The 23,412-nt window shown below is 45.9% G+C and overlaps 1 protein-coding gene across 3 annotated transcripts in view; it reads right to left on the bottom strand.

Annotated features, from left to right (window-relative positions):
- Positions 1-23,412, bottom strand: part of BICC1 (BicC family RNA binding protein 1) — a 260,245-nt gene that overhangs the window by 236,160 nt on the left and 673 nt on the right. The window lies entirely within an intron of this gene.

Raw genomic sequence — 23,412 nt, forward strand, 5'->3', positions numbered from 1 at the left:
AAAATGGTGGTTAGGGCCTACTAACGGCTTCTGCCCCTCCCTGGTGTTGCCCTCAACTAAATAAAGCTGAGCTTCAACCTTCTGCTCCAAATTACCATTTTAAAAAATGCAATAGGCTTTTCCGGCCTACTAAAGGTGTCTGCCCCTCCCTGGTGTTGTCCTCAACTGAACAAAGCTGAGCTTCCACATTCTGGCTTTCGCCCTATACTATCAGATATTAAACTGCATTTGGCCTACTAGTGTGGTTAGGCCCTTGAAACAGTGTCTGCTGCTCTTGGGTTTGCTACTCCACTGAACAAAGCAATGCCGCCTGTTTAGTCCTGTTACCAATTTTGAACTGCATGTAGCCTACTTTATTCTTTGGCCCTATATCTGTTTCCTCCTCATCCTGCCCATTGCCCAGCCACTGCTAAATGAGTCTGCTGGTACATTGACCTAGACCACTACATTCCCCTTGTACTCTACACAGCCAGAATCTGTCCCTGCTGAAAGTAAGGTTCCCCTTCCCGCATGTTATACCACCTTACACAGGGACAAAGAGGAAGGTGCAGATGAAAGTGCAGGTTCCTTCATCAGGTGGGGGGGCATACTCGTTGGCGACGTCACTGGCACAGGGCCCCTCAGAGTACGCAAAAGTGTCGCTGCTGGTGGGAGGCGCCCCCGCCATGCAAACACACCGCCGTACTTTGAGGGGCCCTGTGCCAGTGGCAATGCGAACGAGTGGGCCCCCCCTGCTTGCTCAGGATCACAGCACTTGCAACTTTTAAATACTTACCTTTCCCTGCAACACCGCCGTGACGTAGTCCGCATTTCCTGGGCCCACGAAAAACTTGAGCCAGCCCTACTCCCCCCACAACTTTCCCCCAATTCCCTATGCCCAACTATTATTATACAGTTAATTAAGATTGGCAAGCTTCAGAAACAAGAATGGATGTTTTTGGCATTAAAATGGGCACTGTAGGTGTTTTCCTGGCCTCCACTCACTGCCGACTATGCTTCCCCATTGACTTGCATTGGGTTTCGTGTTTCGGTCGATCCCCGACTTTTAGCGATAATCGGCCGACTGCACTCGACTCGACTCTGGACAAAATCGGGTTTCCCAAAACCCTACTCGATCTTAAAAAAATGAAAGTCGCTCAACCCTAGTTACAACCTTTACTGTGCAATAATGAACAGTGCCAGAGCCCTGCAAAATGACCTCCAGCAGGCCACTAAATCCTTAACTCTGCTCAAACGGTCAGAAATAGACTCCACGAAGGTAGTATGAGGGGCACAACATCCACAAGTGGGTGTTTTGCTTAGAGCCCAACACAGTACAGGGCACTTGGCGGATTCAATATTGGCACCCTGTGCTCTTCACGGATGAGAGCAGGTTCACATGTGAGACGTGACAGTCTGGAGAGGCTGTGGAGAATGTTCTGCGCCTGCATCCCCCAGCATGACCAGTTTGGCAGCAGATCAGCAATGGTGTGGGGAGGCATTTTTTTTTGGAGGTCTGCACGGCCCTCCATGTACTGACCAGATGTACCGGGATGAGATCCTCAGACCCATTGTAAGACCATATGCAGGTGCACTGAGTCCTGGGTTCCTTCTGATGCATGACAATGCTAGGCCTCATATGGCTGAAGTGTGTGAGCAGTTCCTGCATGATGAAGGCATTGCTGCTATGGACTGGCCCGCCCGTTCCCCAGACCCGAATCCAATTGAGCACTTCTGGGATATCACATCTCATTCCATCCACTGCCACGTTGCACCAGACTGTCCAGGAGTTGACGCCTCAGGAGAACATCCACCGCCTCATCAGGAGCATACAGGCACATGTAGGCCACACACAACTGAATATAATTTCCTTGTCTTAAGGCATTTCCACTGAAGATGTATCAGCCTGTAATTTGATTTTCTATTTTGATTTTGAGTATAATTCCAACTTGACACCTCCATGAGATATTTTGATCTACATTGATCATTTATGTTTTTTGTTCTCAACACATTTCCACTATGTAATGAATAAAGATTTGCAACTGGAATATTTCATTCAGTGACATCTAGGATGTGGGATTTTAGTGTTCCCTTGATTTGTTTGAGAAGTACATTATCATAGTAAGAATCTGTAGTATTCAGAGAATAAATCAGATATTTTCCAGAATACATCTGGTTTATTCCAGGTTCAGCTGACATTTCTATTCTGTTCATCATCCACCTGTTATCTAACAACCCACAGATGTTCCTGTTTATTTACTGCTATTCAGGGTTATTACCTGCAAGAGAAATATATACAATACTAATTGCCGTTAGAACACGTGGCACAAGAGTTTCCCAAACTCCAGTCCTCAGGGCACCCAACAGGCCATGTTATGGAGGATTTTTTTTTTTTTTTTTTGCATCGGGTCTTGTGCACAGGTTGCAGATTTGCTAGCAAAACCTGAAGCAATCCTGATGCCAGCAAAGTGGATGACAAATCTGAGGTGTCATGCACACATTGAGAATTTTTGACTTGCAGATTTGGTGCAGAAAATAGTCTGCAGCTGGTCAAATCTCTGCATTTTTGCCAGCGTTTTTTTCCACCATTGACCTCACTCAAATCAGTCAAAAAACGCAAAGCAAAAAAAGCGTGTTTTTTTGCAGCTGATTTTTTCCTGTGAAGAGATTCAGAAATTTCTACATCCATTTACTCAAGGTGCGCACATAGCCTTACACAGGTGACTAAACTATCATCAAGACATCAGGAATTCCATGCAACACTAGAAATCCTGAAAACATGACCTATTGGGACAATGAAGACTGGAGATTGGGAAACACTGGTTTAAAGTGAAGCTCTGGTGTTCTGCATCTTGAAGATTATTAGTAAATTACAAAACAGGAATTCTATTACCGTATATACTCTAGTATAAGCCAAGGCACCTGATTTTGCCACAGAAAACTGAGTAAGCTTATTGACTCGATTATAAGCTGGGTATGTATTGCCCCCGTAATTCCTGTCCTGCTATGTGTGGCTCCCCCTGTTGTATGCATGGCCCCCACCCAGTCCATCTTGTATGCATGGCTCGGCCCCCCCCCCCCCCCCCCCCGTTATACTGACCCTCCTTGCGCCTTCGCTGCACGTCCCTGCATCTTTGTCCCGATGGCAGCTCTTCCTGTGCTGAGCGGTCATGTGGTACCGCTCATTAAGGTAATGAATATGCGCTCCATGCCTATTGGAGTGGAAACGCGTGCATATTAACTTAATGAGGGGTACCACGTGACCGCTCAGCACAGGAGGAGCTGTCATCGGGACAAAGGAGATGCAGGGACGTGCAGCGACGTAGCGAGGAAGGTGAGCATGTTGTCACAGCCACCTGCTCCTGCCACTGCTCCCCTCCCACACTGGCTTTCAGGACCATAAGGGTATGTGCACACGCTGCGGATTCCACTGCGGAATTTTCTTTTTTTCCGCAGCAGTTTTGATAAATCCGCAGTGCAAATCCCATACTTACATACTCAAAATTTCCCTGATCCACCCAGTCTGATTCCATCATAGGCAAGTCTTCGCATTACTTTGCTACAAACCCATGCAGGCTTTGGCCAACTACTGTATTCTTATCCAAGTCCTTACATGCTGTTTACCAATTTGTTCAAATATCCTTCCTGGTATAGAAGCAAGGTTCACTGGCCTGTAAATTTTTTTTTTATTTTTTTTAGGGGGGGAAAGAACCACATCACATTTGAAGTGACACCATTCTAAAAATGTGCACCCCTCAAGGTAATCAAAACCACATTCAAGAAGATTATTAACCCTTCAGGTGCGTCACAGGAATTAATGGAATCTGGAAGGGAAAAAAAGTTGTTTTTAACACAAATTTTCCTTTAGACCCAATTTTCTTTATCATCATCATAAGGGTAACAGGAGAAAATGGACCTTACAATTTGTTGTGCAATTTTTCTTGAATTCACTAATAAACCCCCCTCCCCCCATACGTGGTCAAATACTACTTTTGAGGCACAGTGCAAAGCTCAGAAGGGAAGTAGCGCCACAGTGCTGCACTGATTTTGCTGCACTGGTTTGAGGGTGCCATGTCACATTAGCAGAGCCCATGAACAGAACAGAAGAATTCCCCCATAAGTGACCTAATTTCACAAACTAAACCTCTCACTGAATTCACCTAGGGGTGCAGTGATCATATCGACACCATAGGTGTGTGTCAGTTTTATACCATTGGGCAGTGAAGGAAAAGTATGGTAACTATTTTTAACCACCAAAACTGTTAGCCCTAAATCTTACATTTTAATACTGGGAAAAGGGTAAAAACGGCACCAAAATTTGTCCAGTTTTTGCTGAATGTAGAAATACCCCATATGTGGCTGTGCAGTACTGCTTAGCTACACAGCGAGACTTGGGAGGCACAAAGCACTATTTGCTTCCTGGAGCACAGATTTCCCTAGAAAAGTTTGCGGACTCCATAAACAGAGCCCCCAAGTGACCACATTTTGAAGATTCCCCTTTGGGAATTTATCTACAGATGTAGTGATGATTTTGACTTCATTGGTGTTTCCAGAAACAAGCAGCAGTGGATGTTGCTGAGCGAAAATTGCAAACTGCCATTGTAACGCCCAGTACGCTGTAGTCACCAGTATATTATGCCCAGCTCATGCTTCTAGAGACACGTACCCGTAAGTTAGGCGGGCTCTCATCACTACAGAAATGCCAAACACATGGACTATATATGTGGATTAGACACACTGGGACTCAGAATGGAGGGGAGGCATTTGGAAGTGCAGATTTTGCGGAATTTCTTTTGAGGGGCGAGCAGCCCCCTATATTATTCTGTTAGATGATGGTACTGAGTGGGAGGGGGGATTTTTTTTTTTTGTGGACTGAGTTGAAGCTTTTTTTGGGAACATTTTACATAACATTTGGGATCACATTTATCCAACGCTCTACGCTGAGCACTTTGAGGTTTCCATCTAAATCTCCGAGTGACGCGATTCAGATGAAACCCCAAAGGATCCATTCACTATAATGAGGCAGCAGAGTTACTCTGGACTCCATCTGGCCTCTGTTCAGCAGTGTCCGTTTTAGAAGTGCACAAAACTGGTCGACAGCATCCACAGTGCCTCCATCTGCCTCATAGGAAATCTTCCACCAGAGGTTCCGACTGAATCACGTATTTCAGAGATTTACACAGAAACACGATTTAAAGGGAACCTGTCGCCCCGTTTTTTGAAGATGAGCTAAAAATAGCGTTAAATAGGGGCAGAGCTGGGCGTTACATTAGTGTCTTTTGTGTGCCTTTATTACCCACCTATCTGCGCTATTCAGCCGTTTACCGGTGGGCGCGGCCATCTTTCCTGTGGCCGCGCGTGCGCAGATGGAGCGCTCTGCTGCCCGGGGCTTCAGGAAAATGGCCGCGGGATTCCGCGCGTGCGCAGATGGAGATCGTGGCGGCCATTTTCCTGAAGCCCCGGGCAGCAGAGCGCTCCATCTGCGCACGCGCTGCCACAGGAAAGAGGGCCGCGCCCACCGGTAAACGGCTGAATAGCGCAGATCGCGCTCTTTTTCATCTCCTGGGCAGTGGATATTCTCTGTTGGACATGCGCACACCACTAGGCCACCAACGGAATGATGAGCCTGATCTGGGGGAGAAACAGCGCCGTCACCACGCCCATAGGACCAGACCAGCGTGAGTGACAGCAGAAAACGGCGACTTTACAAAGGTTTTTCAGCAGCATAGGTGGGTAATAAGGCACACAAAAGACACTAATGTAACGCCCAGCTCTGCCCCTATTTAACGCTTTTTTTAGCTCATCTTCAAAAAAACGGGGTGACAGGTTCCCTTTAAGAACTCAGCGTAGAGTGCAGGATAAATTTGCACCAAGCCTTAGGCCGGTTTCACACATCAGTGATTCCGGTACGTGAGGTGACAGTTTCCTCACGTACCGGAGACACTGACACACGTAGACCCATAAAAATCAATGCATCTGTGCAGATGTCATTGATTTTTGCGGACCGTGTCTCCGTGTGCCAAACACGGAGACATGTCAGTGTTCGTAGGAGCGCACGTTTTACACGGACCCAATAGAGTCAATGGGTCCGCGTAAAACACGGACCTCACACGGACATTCTCCGTCTGGGGTCCGTGTGCGTGCCGGAGACAGCGCTACAGTAAGCGCTGTCCCCCCCACATGGTGCTGAAGCCGGTATTCATATCTTCCCTGTAGCAGCGTTTGCTATAGAGAAAATATGAAGAATAGTGTTAAAAATAAAGATCCAGGTGTCCGCCGCCCCCCCCGCCCCCTGTGCGCCCCCCCCCGCCCCCTGTGCGCCCCCCCCGCTGGTCAGAAAATACTTACCCGCTCCCTCGCTCCTTCCTGGTCTGGCCGCGCCTCCTACTGTATGCGGTCACGTGGGGCCGATCATTTACAATCATGAATAGTCGGCTCCGCCCCTATGGGAGGTGGAGCCACATATTCATGACTGTAAATGATCGGGCCCACGTGACCGCATGCAGGAGAAGCCGCGGCCAGACCAGGAAGCAGCGAGGGAGGCGGGTAAGTATTTTCTGACCAGCGGGGGGGCGCACAGGGGGTGGGGGGGCGGCGGACACCTAAATCTTTATTTTTAACACTATTCTTCATATTTTCTCTCCAGCAAACGTTACTGCAGAGAGGATATGAATCGCAGCTTCAGCACCATGCAGAGTGGGTACCACACGCTCCGTGTGGTACCCACTCGCCATACGGGCGGCACACGTGACCCGCTCGTATGGCCTCCGTGAGTTCCCAGGCACACGGACACGGATAACTCCGGTACCGATTTATTCCGGTACCGGAATTATCTGGACGTGTGGGACAGCCCTTACTGCGATCTTTGGGAGGCAAAATTGAAATATTTTATTTAGTTTTTATGCTGTTCCTCGTGTCGTACAAATGATTATTCTTCAGGTCGGTGCGATTACAGAGATACCAGATTTATATTGGGTTTTCAGGTTTGGCTGCTGTCACACACTAAAAGCGCTTTTTATTGCAAAAACTAGTTTTGCATCACCACATTTTGAGAGCTATAATTTTTCCATATTTTGTCCGACAGTCATGTGATGGCTTATTGTTTGCAGGACGAGTTGACTATTGGTATTTTCAGACATTTTTTATTGCTTTATATTCCAATTTTTTGGAGGTAGAATGAACAAAAAACAGCAATTCAGGTTTTTTTTTTGTTTTGTTTAATATATAAACACACCTTTCCGCGTGTGGTAAAATTGGTAAGACCGCTTTATTCTTCTGGTCAATACAATTACAGCAATACCCCATTTACATTTTTTTATGTTTTGGTGCTTTTACACAAACTATTTCATAGCAAACAATTATTTCTGACAGCTATAACTTTCTGCTGATGGAGCTGTATGACTTCTTGTTTTTTGTAGGACGATTACATTTTTCAGCGGTACCATTACCGTATATACTCGAGTATAAGCCGAGACCCCTGATTACGCCATGGGGGGGAAGGGAAACTTAATGACCCGAGTATAAGCCTAGGGTGGAAAATGCAGCAGCTACCAGTAAATGTCATAAATACCAATAAAAGTAAATTTAATTGAAACATCAGTAGGTTAAGTGTTTTGAATATCCATATTGTGTCAGGAGCCCCATAAGGCTTCTTTCACATTTCCATCGTTAGTCGGCCGTCACGGACGTTTGAGAAATAGTGGCAGCGGATGCAGTGTTTCAACGGTCCGCTGTCCGGAATGCTAAAGTCTAAAATCCCGGGGTAGAGAGAGATTTCCTGACGGGCATGCGCAGTAGGAAACACAGGATGCAACGTTCAGAAAAAAAACATTCCCTTGAATTTTTTTAGCAGACGACGGTTCGCCAAAATGCAAAGGATCCAGTGCACGACGGACATAACGTGTGCCCATACGTCGCTAATACAAGTCACTGGGAAAAAACAGGATCCTGCATATAAATTTGCAGGATCCTGTTTTTTCACAAACCGACGTATTTCGACGTGTAGAGGAAGATGGAAATGTGAAAGAAGCCCAAGCCTACTGTCACACTCACGTTTTTAGCAATCCGTCGCATTCTGTCGTTTTGGTCAAAAAACGGATCCTGCAAATGTGCTCGCAGGATGAGTTTTTTTGCCCATAGACTTGTATTAGCGACGGATGGCCACACGTCGCGTCCGTCGTGCAACGGATCCATTGTGTTTTGACGGACCGTCGTCACGAAAAAACGTTCAAGGGAACGTTTTTTTCGTAAGTCGCGTCCGCCATTATCTACCGCGCATGCGTGGCCGGAACTCCGCCCCCTCCTCCCCGGACTTCAGAATGGGCAGCGGATGCGTTGAAAAACTGCATCCGCTGCCCACGTCGTGCACAAATTTCACAATGTGCGTCGGTACATCGGCCTGACGTTTAGCGACGGACCCGTACCGACGCTAGTGTGAAAGTAGCCCAAGAGGCTCCATACAAAATACACCCCATATAATGCTACATACAGTTCATGATGGGCCCCAAATAATGCTCCATGCAAACATTTGCCCCAGATAATGCTGCATAAAGGTTGATTATGGCCCCATAAGATGCTCCATATGCTGCTGCTGAGATTTAAAAAAAATAAGTAAATAAATAAAATTATGACTCACCTCTTGTCCTGAGTAGGCAGGGACACCGGTACTTGAGAAATTCAAGTGTCCCCGTTCCACCGCCGCTCCGTCTTCCGATTCTCTGCAGTGACTGTTCAGGTAGAGGGCGCACACTAAACACGTCATCGCGCCCTCTGACCTGAACGACACAGCCAGAGGACGAGGAAGACTGAGTGGCACACGGCGGTGGAACGGGGACAGGTGAATATCGCAATGCTCACACTCACCCTCCTGGCGCAGTCTGCACGTCCCGCTTCTCTGATGCGATTGTCTCTTCGGCTCCGGCAGCTTGTTCCTGTGTTCAGCGGTCACTGGTACCGCTCATTAACGTAATTAATAAGCGCTCCACCCCTATAGGAGTGGAGTCGGGTCCATATTCATTACTTTAATTATCGGTACCACGTGATCGCTGAACACAGGAAGAGCTGCCAGCGCCCGGAGACCATCGGAGAAGTTGGGACCGCGCCGGGAGTGGGTGAGTATGATGTGACAGACGGACCGGCGGGAGAGTGCCACTTTCAGCATAAAAAAAAAAAAAAGGCTGAAAATCTCGGCTTATACTCGAGTATATACACTAGTCTTTCTGATCGCATTTTATTGCACCTTTTGTTCAGCGGTATGATAAAGCATTGCTTTTTGCTTCATTTATTTTTTTTACTGTGTTCACTGAGTGAAATTTTGAGTGTTTTTTTTAAATAAATGTATGTTTCTTTTTTGTTCTTTGGGGATTTTTTTAAATTTTTTTTTTTTTTTACACTTAACCTTTACTTTCCTACATTGTCCCAGCATGGATCATCACTGTACAGTACCAGATCGCTGATCTTTTGCACTGCATCAGATCAGCATCTGACAGGCAGGGAAGGAGGCATGTCAGCGCCTGCTCTTAGCAGGCGCTCACAGGCCACCTTCACTGCAGGACCCTGCGGCCATCTTGCGGCCGGGGGTCTCCATGGAGATCATCAGAACAACGCGATCTCATCACATTGTTCTGATGGGAGCACAGAGGGAGTCCACTCCTTGTGCGATCTCCTCGATGTCAGTCATTATTGACAGCAGCAGAGAGGTTAAATTCCCGCAATCGATGCCAGCACCAATCGTGGGTGTTGCAGCACAAGGCATTGCGATCAATGTTCTGTACATAAACTACTCTTTGCGGGAAAGTAGCTTCTGCGTAGCAGTGCATGTACGGCATGTCGGGAAGGGGTTAACGGTATGTTCACATGTGGCATAACCGTTTTTTTATGCATAAAACACAAATTTACAGAACTAGCCAAATAAATGAGATTTCTGAAACTTTATGCACATGCTGGATTTTTTTCAGGCGTATCTGGAGTCCTGCTGTGTTTGACTAACCAGAAATACAAACCTATATGCATTAGTGATGAGTGAATGTGCTCGGAAACGGTGTTATCACAGCATGGTCGGGTGCTAACCGAGTGTCTTTGGCGTGCTCGAAAAATATGCTAAGACTCCGTGCCTGCATATCTCGGGGCTGTTAGACAGCCACAACATACATATATTTTTCCTGTTTGTTAAGCAATCCCTGCATGTTTGAAAATGTCAAACAGCCACGAGACATGGAGGTGCGAGGTCTCGAACATATTTTTTGTAAGCACGCCAAAGACAAATCTGTTAGCACCCTAGAATGCTCAGATAAAACCTTATCGCTCATCACTAATAGGCACTCCATAATCAGGGTTGCCAGTAATTCCTGGACTATCTGTAAAAATTGGGCAAATTTTTGCAGTCATTAAAAAAAATTTTAAAAGGTGTCCGTGATTTTTTGCAGCTGAAGAAATTATTTTGACTGCATTATTTTAAAGTTTACAATCAATGTAGCTGAAGACTTTAGATCAGAACTATGAGCTGTAGACATGGATTACTTATTATGTAATATGGTTTTCCCCAATAGGTCCGTAAACAAAATAGTCTGATAGCTGTCCTGAAAAAAATAAATAAATACCGTAATAATAAAGTCATGTTGACAACCATACTCTATCTGTATAGGTTATTGGGAGTTCATTCTTCAGGACAAAATGATAAAAATGGTAGAAAACTTGCGATCTTGCTATGAAGTGGTGCTTTCACTTTTTTCCCCAATCACAACTCTATAGAAAGTAAGAATGATCATTGAAAAAACACTTGCTTTAAAGACTCAACTGTTAAGCAGGTTAAGAATCTAGACAATTAAATGTGTTTTTTCCACTGAAGTTTAGAGACTTGACATTTCAGCTGAAATCCATTGTCTCAGAGATCTCAATAAATCTCATCTGTTGCAGCTGGAACCCAACCCAAATGCTTCCAAGTACAAGACTGACACCTAGACAACCGATTTGATCTTTCACTGCACAACAACATGAGAACCGAGATGGACACAATTGTGAGCACCAAAGGAGCATGCAAACTTGTTCAAAAATGAGAGTTCTTACTTTTATTTTATATTTGCCACTCAATTAAGTATTCAGGGTTTTTGTTTTTGCTTGCCTTGCCATACAGTTCTAGAGAAATTGGCCTACTTAGTGCTAATTTATATGGCCTTTTCAAGGATGCCTTGCTCACAAGGTAATAATGCAGTGCAGCCTAAAGACAAGCCCCAGAGGATCCCGCGAGCCGCACGCCTTTGATAAGTGACAAATGTGCACTAGGGGAAAAAATAAAAAAATAAAGTTTAATAAAGGGTTTAACTTGATGGACCTAGGTCTTTTTTCAATTTATGTAACAGCCCCCATCTTTGTTACACTGGTGACTTGCAATCCAGCTGCTGAGGCCCCCAGATAACGAGATCGGGGTTCTGCAGCCCATCCTACATTAAGTGGACGTGCACATGCTCAGCTTCCACTCCATTGTTTATGGTCCTGCACAGCGTAGAGCTTGGCTATATCTACTAGTCCTGTTGATGAATAGAGCAGAGGCCAGTCGTGCTCACGTAATGCAAGTCAGGACAGGCTGCAGAACCCCGATCTCAGGATGGCAAGTTATACCCTATCCTATGGATAAAGTACATGTTGAGGGTTTTTTGTTTTATTTTAATCATCCTCATATTCTAAAAGAATTTGACAGATATGTCAATGCTGCTTTGCCACTATTAATTGCAAGTGCAAAATGGATGAGCCGAGTAACATCACCAAAAATGTTCATAACCATCATTCAAGTTTTACCATATATACTCATACCTCCCAACCGTCCCGGATCCCGCGGACAGTACAAAGACCTTTCTGGTGATCTTTTTAATCATAGACCTGAGACAGGGACAAGGGGGCATCCTCTACGTCTGGAGGAAAGAAGGTTTAAGCATAATAACAGACGCGGATTCTTTACTGTAAGAGCAGTGAGACTATGAAACTCTCTGCCGTATGATTCTGTAATGAGTGATTCATTAATTAAATTTAAGAGGGGACTGGATACCTTTCTGGAAAAGTATAATGTTACAGGGTATATACACTAGATTCCTTGATAAGGCGTTGATCCAGGGAACTAGTCTGATTGCCGTATGTGGAGTCGGGAAGGAATTTTTTTCCCCATGGTGGAGTTACTCTTTGCCACATGGGTTTTTTTTGCCTTCCCCTGGATCAACATGTTAGGGCATGTTAGGTTAGGCTATGGGTTGAACTAGATGGACTTACAGTCTTCCTTCAACCTTAATAACTATGTAACTATGTCCTGATTTTGACAGTCAGCCCTGGGATCCCGGGCGGGACACTAATGTCCCGCACTACGTGCCTAGGGCGGGGACAATGCAGGGGGCGGCACCTGAGTAGCTTAGGTTTGTGGCTGTTTTTTTTCTTATACATGCTGGGTCTCACCTCCCGACCGATCCCGCCCCCCCCCCCCCGCCCCCTGTGTGTGCGGCGCTGCCACGCTGAGGCAGAGAGCCAGCAGCGATCAAGATGAGAGGTCAGCGACTCACTTCCTCCTGTGTGTGCACGGAGCTCCGGCTTCTCCTGCTCTTAGCTGCTATCCCGGCAGAGAAGGAGAGACGGGGGAGGTGCCGGGACAGTGCAGAGCTGTGAGCAGCCGGAGAAACTGAAGAGCTGCACATGGACAGATCAGCCGCCCCTGCAACACAGAGGAGATTGTGTGTGTGTGTGTGTGTGTGAGATGTGTGTGTGTGTGTGAGATGTGTGTGTGAGATGTGTGTGTGAGATGTGTGTGTGAGATGTGTGTGTGTGTTGTGTGTGTGAGTTGTGTGTGTGAGTTGTGAGTGTGAGTGAGTGAGTGAGTGAGTGAGTGAGTGAGTGAGTGAGTGAGAGTGTGTGTGTGTGTGTGTGTGTGTGTGTGTGTGATGGCTGCGTGTGTGTGTGTGTGTGTGTGTGATGGCTGCGCGTGTGTGTGTGATGGCTGCGTGTGTGTGTGTGTGATGGCTGCGTGTGTGTGTGTGTGATGGCTGCATGTGTGTGTATGTGATGGCTCCGTGTGTGTGTGTGATGACTGCGTGTGTGTGTGTGATGACTGCGTGTGTGTGATGGCTGCGTATGTGATGCATTTGTGTCAAAGCTGCATGTGTTTGTGAGCTGCGTGTGTATGTGTGATACTGTGTGTGTATGTGTGATACTGTGTGTGTGTGATGCTGCTGCATGTGTGTGAGCTGCGTGCGTGAGCTGTGTGTGTGTGAGCTGTGTGCGTGTGCATGTGTGTGAGCTGCGTGCCTGTATGTCATTATACAGTATGGAGAACTGTGGCCATTATACAGTATGGAGCATCATGTGCGGTCATTATACAGTATGCAGCATCATGTGCGGTCATTATACAGTATGAAGCATCATGTGCAGCCAGTATACAGTATGGAGCATCATGTGCGGTCATTATACAATATGGAGCATCATGTGCGGTCATTATACAGTATGGAGCATCATGTGCGGTCATTATACAGTATGGAGCATCATGTGTGGCCATTATACAGTATGGAGCATCATGTGCGGTCATTATACAATATGGAGCATCATGTGCGGTCATTATACAGTATGGAGCATCATGTGTGGCCATTATACAGTATGGAGCATCATGTGCAGTCATTATACAATATGGAGCATCATGTGCAGCCAGTATACAGTATGGGGCATCATGTGTGGCCATTATACAGTATGGGGCATCATGTGTGGTCATTATACGGTATGGAGCACTGTGTGGCCATATTTTTTTGTTTATAACTATTGTATATGAAACAGTGTGATCAGCAGTGCTAAATGGGTGTGGTTGGGATGTGGATATGGGTGTGACTAATTATGAATGGGTGTGGTCAGAGGCGTGGCCTAAAATTTGCCCCTCTTTCCCATCTTCAAAAGTTGGGAGGTATGTATACTGTATCTTCAAAAAGGACAGAAGCATGCTCGGTAACTAGATCACTATAGATCCAAGGGCGATCCACATTCAGTTAAAAAAAAGAACTGCATACAAAAGGTAAAGCAAGACTGCCCTGAGCACGAGGACCTCAGGGATGAAGCTGCATGGAGGAGACTTTATAGAACACAATTTTAGTTTGAGAAATACATGCGGTTCACAGTGGAAATAAGTTGTGCAGCTTCTGTGGACTACAGAAGTTTCTGTATTGGAAAATTGTGCTACAAAAGTGTCTATATGTAAAAGGCAATGCACCTCATGTATGTCACACAATCGTTTACAGCTATTAAGAAGGTTGTTCACTACTATGACAACCCCCTCTTGAGCTTACACTCCCATGCCGGCGCTATTCCAGCGGTGTTGGCCCCATCTCTCTCTGATGCAGTTGTAACACGCGAAGCTGGCGCCCAATCAGCGCTGGTGTCGCTGTCGCCACCTTTGGACAAAATCAAACATGAAGAGGAAGTTCAGGTTGTAACTGATCTCTCTCAATTTGACAGGAGGCGGGGACAGGGACGCCAGAGTCACAACAGCAAAGGAACCCCGGTGAGAGCGAGCGCCGACACCACAGGAACAGCGCCAACACGGGAGGGGAGTATAAAGCTTCATAGATTTATGGGGGGCCAAAAGAGGGGTATGAGAAGAAGTCATCCAAGTAGTATACAATCCAAAACATTTTAAAAGAGCATCAGCCTGAATTTACATTTTAAACTAATCACAGCATTTCAAGGAACATAACCAATCCCCCACCCAAAAAATAAATAAATAAAATAAATAAAATATGCAGAAAATCCTACAGAATTATAAAATCAAATTACTATATATAGTGTTAGGCATTCTTTAATGGGCTTTTGAACAAGCAGATTTTTTAATGGTGAATCCACCACTAATATACTAGGTGAGTGCAATACCATTTTATTGACTTAAAATGATTCAGATTTGAGCAGTAATGACTGCAGCTTTTAGGGGAAGAAGGGCGGAAACAGATCATTTTAAAAATATTTAGTTTCCATTCAGCACTACAGGAGCAAGATATTATCGAATCGTGATAAAGCGGATCTGTCAGTAGATAAAGATTTCTTAAACGAAATCTTTGGTCAGATAATTATTTTGGTAAGTTTAAACTCAATGTCCCTCCTCCCTGCTGCTAAGATCTCACTGTTCAGTACAAGCTGCAGCTCTCAGGCTGATTGTGCAAAGATTAACTAGAGAATTTGAGTCCAAGTATACCTGGACTCAAATTCTCTTTCTTGAGGTGGACTCCTAGCATGCTCATTGTAATTATGCAGCCATTCTACGATGGACTTTTAAATAATTATATCAGACTCATCGGGTCTAAATGTTCTATCTAATAATGCATGCAGTTTGTATTTAGATCTGTTTTAATGACCAAGTACTTGGTTATCCTTCCAGATCAGTGGTCCTCAACCTTTCTGACCTTGAGAGCCACATTCAGCTCTTCAAGAGGGTAGCGAGTCACATCCAGCTCCTGCTCCCCTCATAGTAGTGGCAACCTAAGCCCCCATTACATGTATAATAACCAAAGCTTTTCCACACAAATCACCCTGAAGCAGTATACCAAGATCAAGGGGTTCCCACAATACCCCCATTCAGCATTCTTCCATCGCGCACTCCCAAAACAGTCACATCCAGCTTCAAGCACCTCCTCTGACCGGTAGTATCATCCCTTCTCTAGTGTACCATACTTAAATATCTCTAATCCCCCCAAGACCAGTATATGTGCATCCAGGTCTGCTCATCTGAGCAGGGCTACTCACAAAGTTCACCATTTTGAGATGTGCTCTTCATACCTCTTTGCTAGACCTGAAGCTAATGCATCAAGCTGGCAGACAGCCGCGAGCCACAATTCATGGGACCGCGAGCCACATGTGGCTCCCGAGCTACAGGTTGGGGACCCCTGTTCCAGATCAAGAGATCGTTTGTGACAATTTTCAGCTGTGACTGATGAATGTTTTAAACAAGAGCATTTAAAATAGATTTCGTACAAGCAGACGACCACTTTATTGACGCAAATAGTGAAATAGTCATTAAGAAACGCAACAGCAAAACTGTCTAAGATGTAAAAAAAAAAAAAGCCACGACATCCGCACAACACTGCTCGAACTAAAATACAACTTGGATCAGAGTTGAGGAGGTCGCAATACAGGAAGTTCTTCAGTTTGAAATGAGGAGATTTTCCTTCCAGACTCTGGCGGCTCAGAGGAAGATTATTCATCCCTTTTCCAGCCTCAAATCGCAAACTATAGGCAGGCAAAATGATTCACTCAACTCCCAAAAAGCCTCAGTCTTCCCGACAGTGGTAACACTTCAGATCTGTCTTTGTTACGTCTTCCGCCACCCCCACAACTTGCACTTTTATATAAATACTCACCGACCCCCCCTTTGTAATACAAGTCACTTTCTTCTGCATCTGTGCTCAGCAAAGCGCCGAAACTTACTACATTCCTTCCTTGGCAAGTTCCAAACCCCCAACTAGAAAGCAGATGTTCTTCATTTTGTAAATGAAGTTATTGCAAATAGATTTCTTAGGTCCCAACAACGTTCTTATAAAAAGAAAAGAAAAAAAAAACCTGTTCATGCTCTTCATCACCAAGAGTAAAGTTATACGAATTAAAAGAATTCTCCAGCAATATAAATAAGATGAAAACAGATATGGAGGACTCGTGCTGCAGGGACTGGAGGGATCTGTGCCCAGAAATTAAACTGCTGCATATAATATACTCCATTATTAAAATATCTCCTATGAATACAGAAAACACATTCTCTCAGCCTTCAATAATTCATATTATTTTCCTGTACAGTAACTGCTACAATTATGTAACTAATAATTTAGATGATTAGAGCATTTCATGACTTTACCTTATGGAGATTGATTACTTTCCACTAAGTAAAATGTTGTAATGAGAAGTCATCAGATTTACAACATTCCACGCAAAATTAATCCTGAAAATGCCGGATGTAGGGTAAAGGTCTGTTGCAGACCAAGATTCTTTGACTCCTTAAGGGGAAGACCGTGTAAACAATGTACAGCCTTCCCGGGGGGAACAAAAATAAAAAATAATACTATAGATTATTGTGAGGTGAAGAACCTGTGCACAAAAAGAAGCAAACAGACAAAAAAAAAATAAAAATACATATTCTAGTTTAGGTGGTTGGGCCCCTTCCACACTTTTCTCAAAACGTGTTTCGGGCATACACACCATTAGTCAATGGCCACATTGCACAGAGGGGGTCACCGTCTGCTCCGCCATGCAAAATTTTCAAGGGAATACACTTATTGGTGGCAGACAACCAGAAGTAGTAGACTACGTTTTGATATCGGCCTCCAGTAGGTGTATATGCCCAAAAATGAGGCACGAGAGCCAACGGTGACTCCATCTGCACCATTTTAGTCAATGGTACATATGCCCAAAACTAGTTTTGTAGGGTATGTGGACATAAGCACCGAATGCAGTGTGACGGTACCCCAACTAAAGTGAATGTATATAAAAGGGGACTGTCCAATCTGGCAATCTCAGCCAAACACTCCTATAGGCCCAGATTTATTACCAATGGTGCTCTGCATGCCAGTTTTTAATGAAGGGAGAACTGATGTGAAAATATGTCAAGTCCATTAAGAGGTGTAAGCATCGTTCAACTGCTGTGATTCGCTGCTATAAATGTATGCCAACCATGGAGTGAATGACAGTAAGTTTCTCCACACATCTGAAACCCACCTTTACAAAAGAAAAAAAAAAAAAAAAGCTGGCAGAGCTGGTCGAGATTTACTTAGAACAGCTTTGAATTTGGCGCTTTCAACAAAAAAGGTTTGTGAAATGCAAAGTTGAACATGTCAAACGGTTATCTTAAAGAATTCTGGCAAAACTGCTCGATGAAATCAGGATCATAGTGCTCGATGTGTCACAAACCATCTTACAGGGGTCGTCTCATCACACAAGGCTCCTGTACCATAAAAGCGCTGGTGATCACTGCGGCTGCCCAAGACAAGTTTTTCTTATTATTTGGAAAAGTGCTGTTGACTCCTTCACAGGGGAGCGGAAGGATTGTATCCAAATGACTCCACAGCACAGTTCTGATGGGACTAGAAGGTAATTCAAGAAAGGCGACGCTTGTCACAGTAAGGACACGTTCACAAGCAGCAGATGATCTCCTCTGCATTGCCTGGGGTGTTCTCTTAGGTAAGTAAATCCACATGTTAAGTCTACTCAATGCCAAGTACTTGCAGAAAACCTAGTCTCATTTAACCTGCTGAGAGAAAACTGATATAAACCAGGATTCAACCCATGTCACGTTACTAATGTATCCACAGCTATATGTTTATTTAGTCTAAAGCAATAAGGAAGTTACAACAAAAATAAATAAATATGTCTACATATAAACTGCTTGCAATGATCACGTTATTACATCCACCAGAGGACTTTATCACTTTGGCAGGATTCAGGTGGCCAAATGTCTCTGCACATGGACAATAATGCCCGAACTGATCACAGGTCTCCCGACCCAATCTTACATATACAGGGTGGGACATGTATATGGATAAATGGCAATGGTTGGTGATATAAACTTCCTGCTTGTGGCACATTAGTATACGGGAGGGGGAAAACTTTTCAAGATGGGTGGTTGGCCATGGCGGCCATTTTGAAGTCAGCCGTTTTGGATCCAACTTTATTTTTTTCCAATGGGAAGAGGGTCATGTGACACATCAAACTTATAGAGAATTTCACAAGAAAAACAATGGTGTGCTTGGTTTTAACGTAACTATTATTTCATTAGTTATTTACAAGTTTCTCTTTGTTTACAGCCATTGACATGTCGCAGAGGTTAACACATGATGAGCAGATAGAAATTGTGTTGTCTGGTGAATGCAGCAGATTTCAATGCAAGACACCCTACGCAAGAAAACTGTCACCATTCCCATGTTATTTAAGTGTATACATATATATGGCCCAGCCAAGAAAGTTTGCCTCATCACTAAACAATGTTCTGTGTTCCCTGTATTTGTCTGAAGCTTTAAGTTCACATCAGGAGACCCATGGACTGCCTGAGCACTACAGACAACATACCGTATATACTCGAGTAAGCCGAGAATTTCAGCCCATTTTTTTAGGCTGAAATTGCCCCTATCGGCTTATACTCGAGTCATTCCCAGGGGTCGGCAGGGGAGGGGCAGATGTTTAATAATACTCATCTGCTCCTGGCCCTGGACGTCCCTCGTTCTCCGGGCGCAGACAGCTTCTTCCTATATTGAGCAGTCACATGGTACCGCTCATTACAGTAATGAATATGGACCCGACTCCACTCCCATAGGGGTGGAGCCGCATATTCATTTCTGTAATGAGCGGTACCATGTGACCTCTCAATACAGGAAGAAGCTGTGCCCGGAGAACCAGGGAGCGCGCCAGGAGCAGGTGAGTATGGCGGGGGCAGTGCGCTATATTCACCTGTTCCTCGTTCCACCGTCGGCGCCGCTGTGTCTTCTGCAGTGACACTCCGGTCAGAGGGCGCAATGACGAAATTAGTGTGCGCCGCCCTCAGCCTGAGCGTCAGGAGGATGGGGAAGATGCACGGGGAAGATGCAGCGACGCTCGGCGGTGGAACGGAGGACAGGTGAACATAGCAAGTGCCGGGGCCTGCGCAGCATCGGGAAGGCTGCGGGGGACGCCGGAAGGTAAGAATATCACAATTTTTTATTTTTTTAATTATTTTTAACCTGGGTTGTGTTGTGTATGCGTTTTCGCAGAGGAAAAACACGGCGAAGACGCATACACAACGTGTGCACATAGCTTCGACGGTCAGTCAAAAAAACGGACCCAGTGCATCCGTATTTTACAATCTGCACAGGATCCGTCTTTTCAACATTTTGCCTGATTGTAAAAAACGGAAGTGTGAAAGAGGCCTTAGTTGTTGCCTGCTACAGATGGGACCATGGGTGTCATATTTGACAGGTGTCAAACCATAAATACTGGACTAGAGGTCCTTGTATATGGGACATTAAAGACCATTTAATGGGACCTCCCGACTCCCCCAACTGATGAGATTAGGATCGAGTAGTTTAATATTTATTCAAATCATCTTCCTGCAAATAGTCTGCTCCCAAGCGCCTTCTTTACCCAAGGAAAACACATGAATGCTTGGCAGAGTGAAGAGAGGTAGTTGTAGGCCAAACGAGTGCACTGTGAGGCGTACGGGCACCAATAGATCTATAGCATTTTCCTTAGGCTGCTTGATCACGATGATATTCTGGTAGGGTTGTACTCTATACCAGCATAGAGTCACTGACACTTAACGTTTTCTGACTTTTCTTTGTTGGAGCAGGTAATAACATTGGTCATTTCAGTAAACGATTCACTTTATCAGTTTCCACATCATGAGATCCATGAACATCAGGGGCCTCCGGTATAAATTGATCACCCAGAGAGTCACTTCCTTGTACAGCAAGATTATATGGCAGGGCCCATTTACAGTTATTGGACCTAAGGTTACCATTATTAATACCCCCCACAACCCTTTATGTTACAGTGTAGTGGGTTTATGAGGGCCCAAATATAGGTATAGCAAGTCATTAATTTACAGAATGTCCATATCATACAGATGGGCCTATAGGCGGTGGAATTTATGGCCATGAAATAGTAACTAGATCATCATGCGGCAGAAGATCCAATATACATGTACCACAAGACCCCAAATAATAATGGCTCTATATAACTACAGTAGGAGCCCAAGGAATCTGCCATTTAGTGGATGTGGACTATATAAACATAAAGCAACATTTATTTCAGGTAACAGAGAATCACAAGAAAACAAATGAGAATCTGATTAAGTGATTACTGTGGATCCAATACAGATACCAGTGAGTGGTGGGGGGATAATCCTAACTAGCAACAGGATACATCAGGAGCACCATATAGTCAGCGTTGAGAATACCATATAAAAGTGAATATTGAGGTGGCATGTAGTAAAAAGCATCGTCAGGGGTCCGGTATAGGCAGTTAGAAAGTTTATACATAGTACAGAAGGTCCCTTTAAGGAGAGTTAATATTTTGCGAGGTCTTATATATGGCTGCAGAGAGTCCTGTATGGCAAGTTTCTATATAATGAATGCAAAGGTTTCCTTGTAAAGTGATTTTTCCTAAGGTGAGTACGGAGGTCCTATATATAAGGGTGCAGAGGGACCTGCATAGTGAGGTCCTATATAAGGGTGCAGAGGGACCTGCATAGTGAGGTCCTATATAAGGGTGCAGAGGAATCCATAGTGAGTGTTCAGATCCCACACAGGGTCCTGTATCATATAGGAGTGTTGAGGTCGCTATAGTGATTGCTTTGGTCCTATATACCGTAGGCGTGCAGAGGTGTCACTACAAGGAGTACAGAGATCCCATTTATGAGCGCACAGGGCTCTGTATGTAGAGTCTACTATAGTGAGTGCTGAGGGCCCTGTATAACAGTGAGGTCCATAGAGGGATGCTGAGGCCCTGTATGGCGAGTTTTTCTATAAGTCTCCTATAGTGAGTGCGGAAGTCCTATAATTTCATGCACAGTTCCTGTATAGTGTGGTCCCTATATATAGTCTCCTATAGTGGAGGTCCTATATAGGGTGCAGAGGCCTCTAACAAGTGCTGAGGTCCTGTAGGGCGAGTTTCTCTGTAGTACTGAGGTCCTATATAGGGGTGCAGGTCCCTATTGTAAAGGCTGAGGTCCTATGTATAAGTGCAAGTCCCCGTAGTAAGGGCTGAAGTCCTGTATGGGGAGCCTCTCATAGTGAGGTCCTATAGAGGGGTGCAGGTCCCTATAGTGAGGGCTGAGATCCTACATGGGGCGCAGGTCCCTATGGTGAGGGCTGAGGTCCTATAGAGGGGTGCAGGTCCCTATGGTGAGGGCTGAGGTCCTATAGAGGGGTGCAGGTCCCTATAGTGAAGGCTGATGTCCTATAGAGGGGTGCAGGTCTCTATAGTGAGGGCTGAGGTCTATAGAGGGGTGCAGGTCCCTATAGTGAGGGCTGAGGTTCTATAGAGGGGTGCAGGTCACTATAGTGAGGGCTGAGGTCCTATAGATGGGTGCAGGTCCCTATAGTGAGGGCTGAGGTCCTGTAGGGGGAGCCTTCCATAGTGAGGTCCTGTATCGGGGTGCAGGTCCCTATAGTGAGGGCTGAGGTCCTGTATCGGGGTGCAGGTCCCTATAGTGAGGGCTGAGGTCCTGTATCGGGGTGCAGGTCCCTATAGTGAGGGCTGAGGTCCTGTATCGGGGTGCAGGTCCCTATAGTGAGGGCTGAGGTCCTGTATCGGGGTGCAGGTCCCTATAGTGAGGGCTGAGGTCCTGTATCAGGGTGCAGGTCCCTGTAGTGAGGGCTGAGGTCCTGTATCGGGGTGCAGGTCCATATAGTGAGGGCTGAGGTCCTGTATCGGGGTGCAGGTCCCTATAGTGAGGGCTGAGGTCCTGTATCGGGGTGCAGGTCCCTATAGTGAGGGCTGAGGTCCTGTATCGGGGTGCAGGTCCCTATAGTGAGGGCTGAGGTCCTGTATCGGGGTGCAGGTCCCTATAGTGAGGGCTGAGGTCCTGTATCGGGGTGCAGGTCCCTGTAGTGAGGGCTAAGGTCCTGTATCGGGGTGCAGGTCCCTATAGTGAGGGCTGAGGTCCTGTATCGGGGTGCAGGTCCCTATAGTGAGGGCTGAGGTCCTGTATCGGGGTGCAGGTCCCTATAGTGAGGGCTGAGGTCCTGTATCGGGGTGCAGGTCCCTATAGTGAGGGCTGAGGTCCTGTATCGGGGTGCAGGTCCCTATAGTGAGGGCTGAGGTCCTGTATCGGGGTGCAGGTCCCTATAGTGAGGGCTGAGGTCCTGTATCAGGGTGCAGGTCCCTGTAGTGAGGGCTAAGGTCCTGTATCGGGGTGCAGGTCCCTATAGTGAGGGCTGAGGTCCTGTATCGGGGTGCAGGTCCCTATAGTGAGGGCTGAGGTCCTGTATCGGGGTGCAGGTCCCTATAGTGAGGGCTGAGGTCCTGTATCGGGGTGCAGGTCCCTATAGTGAGGGCTGAGGTCCTGTATCGGGGTGCAGGTCCCTATAGTGAGGGCTGAGGTCCTGTATCGGGGTGCAGGTCCCTATAGTGAGGGCTGAGGTCCTGTATCGGGGTGCAGGTCCCTATAGTGAGGGCTGAGGTCCTGTATCGGGGTGCAGGTCCCTATAGTGAGGGCTGAGGTCCTGTATCGGGGTGCAGGTCCCTATAGTGAGGGCTGAGGTCCTGTATCGGGGTGCAGGTCCCTGTAGTGAGGGCTGAGGTCCTGTATCGGGGTGCAGGTCCCTATAGTGAGGGCTGAGGTCCTGTATCAGGGTGCAGGTCCCTGTAGTGAGGGCTAAGGTCCTGTATCGGGGTGCAGGTCCCTATAGTGAGGGCTGAGGTCCTGTATCGGGGTGCAGGTCCCTATAGTGAGGGCTGAGGTCCTGTATC

This window comes from Ranitomeya variabilis, chromosome 4, assembly GCF_051348905.1.
Source record: "Ranitomeya variabilis isolate aRanVar5 chromosome 4, aRanVar5.hap1, whole genome shotgun sequence".
Lineage (NCBI taxonomy): Eukaryota > Metazoa > Chordata > Amphibia > Anura > Dendrobatidae > Ranitomeya > Ranitomeya variabilis.